Below are 2585 nucleotides of genomic sequence, written 5' to 3'. Positions count from 1 at the left end.
TAAGTAAATTGCCCCGGGTCGCATAACCAGTACAACTCGATGTGAACCAAGGAGGGGCATGTATGGACACGGAACTCGATCCTGGAGCTTAGTGTCTAAATGTCAGCCAGTTTGGGAGAGTAACCTCACTCTTGGCAGTGTTATCAAGCGCAGACTGCAGAAGGTCAAGAGAGGACTGCACTGGGCTCAAGGGTGTATTGGGAACTCCATGGAGTCATTGCTCTCCCCCCACCCAAGGGGGATCAGGATTTAGGGATGCCTTCTCTGCTGTCTAGGCTCCTCCACTTGCTCTCTAACATATAGTAAGGTTTCCTTCTCAACCCCTCGGCTGTCTTGGAACCATCTCCTTCCTTTTTGCCCAGAAGTCTCTGTCCTCTGTGGATGCCCTCTTCATCACTGTCCTTTAGATGGCTCCATGTCTGCCACTGAATAAACATATATATGTATATATATGTGTGTGTGTATATGTATATATGTATATATATATGTGTATATGTATATATATGTGTGTATATATATGTGTATATGTATGGGTATGCACATGTACATATACAGATATGTATGTATATATCATGTATATATACATGTATACATAATGTGTATATTCATATATGTGTATATATGTATGTGTATATTTGTGTATATATGTATATACACATATAAGTATGTGTACCTGTGTATATATGCATATGCATATATGTACTCACACATGTGTGTATATGCACACACGTTTATATTTATAGGCACATACACATGTATGTGTATATACACATGTATATGCATACATATGCATATGTATGTCTATATGTATACATGTATATGTATATATTTACAGATATGCATGTGCATATATACACATATATAATTTCTTTCCTTTCTTTTTCCACCCCGACTAGTTTCCCCTCCTTTCCCTCCTCTTCACACCGTCCCTCTTCCCCATTCCCCCTCTGCCCCATCTCCCCATCACCCTCTCCTTCTCTCTTCAGAAAATGGCAGCCCTTCAATGGATATCAACCAACCATGGCATACCAAGTTGCAGTAAGACTAGGCACCTCCTCTTGTATTGAAGATGGATGAGGCAACCCAGTAGGAGGAAAAGAACCCCCAAAGCAGACAAAGAAGTCAGAGACAGCACCTCTTCCCACTGTGAGGAGTCCCACAAGAAGACCACACTATACAATTCTAACCTCTATACAGAGGGCCAAGGTCAGTCCCATGCCGGTTTCCTGGTTGGCTGGGTTGTTCAGGCTCTGTGAGCTCCTATGAGTCCAGGTTGGATGATTCTGTGGGTTTTCTTGTGGTGTCCTTGACTCCTCTCCTTCTTCTTCTTCCCTTGTTCTTCAGGCTTCCCTGAGCTCCGGAGACCCACAGCCAAACATTAGGCGAACTGCTCTTTCTTAAGAACCCACATGCATAACCATCTTTTGTAAGCCAGCTCACTTTCCAAACTTGACAACTGAGTTTGATCCCTGTAACCCATATGGTAGAAAGAGAGAGCCAGCTTTTGCAGGATCTGCTGTGGCATGTGTGTACATGTGTACACAAACACACACACACACACACATACACACACACATGCGATAAAAAATTAACAGAAAATCTTTCATGCTCTATAATCTTACATGGTTTTATACTTTGGAGGTGATTATTTCTAATATTATAGTAAAAGGATATTTGTACCTCTCTTGGCTTGAGTTGCTGCAAATGCTTTTTGTTTTTCTAGTTTAGGAGGGCTCAGGCCAAGAAGAAAAAGCTAAACCCCACCCCACCCCGCCTACCCACCTATACTGTCACATAGATGTCAGAGAGGGAGATCCCAAAAAAAGTCATCATGGTCAGAGGTCACAGGTACCTTTCCCTGGAAATACCTTTCTGTTGTATACAAATTATAATGTGCAACATCAAATGACTATGTAATGGTAAGCTTTATGTCAAGTTGACACAAGCTGAAGTCATCTGAGAGGAGGGAACCTCAACTGAGAAAATGCCTCCATAGGATCTGCCGGGAGGCACGTCAATAGGGCATTTTTTAGTGATTGATGTGGGAGGGCCATTTTGATCATTGTGGGTGGGGCTACCCCTGGGCTGGGGGTTCTGAGTTCTACAAGAAAGCAGGCTAGGCAAACCGGGAGGAACAAGCCAGTAAATACCCCTTCCTGACCTCTGCATCAGATTCTGCCTCCAGGTACCAGAGCTGCTTGAGTTCCTGTCCCGGCTTCCTTTAATGATGGACTGCAGTGTGGAAGTGTAAGCCAAATTAACCCTTCCCCAAACTTGTTTGTGGTCATGGTGTCTCATCACAGCGATAGTAACCCTGACTAAGACAAATAGTCACTGTATAAATGTTTGACTCCTATTAACCAGCTTTAATATATTGTTTTGTCAATTAGTTCTCAAGTGGCGCCTGCCCCAAGGATTTCTCTACACATCTGTACAGACATCTAGCTTGATTATTCTAGATGTCATGACTTACACCTACAGTAGTCATGAACTAAAGTGGAAAACTCTTTCCATCCCGTCTGTGGGAAGCCACTTCATAAGCACATCGCCATTACAAGATGGCGATGACATCTGGCTTGCCGTTA

This window comes from Mastomys coucha, unplaced genomic scaffold, assembly GCF_008632895.1.
Source record: "Mastomys coucha isolate ucsf_1 unplaced genomic scaffold, UCSF_Mcou_1 pScaffold3, whole genome shotgun sequence".
Lineage (NCBI taxonomy): Eukaryota > Metazoa > Chordata > Mammalia > Rodentia > Muridae > Mastomys > Mastomys coucha.
The sequence above is the reverse complement of the archived record's forward strand: the minus strand, read 5'-3'. Positions refer to the sequence as shown.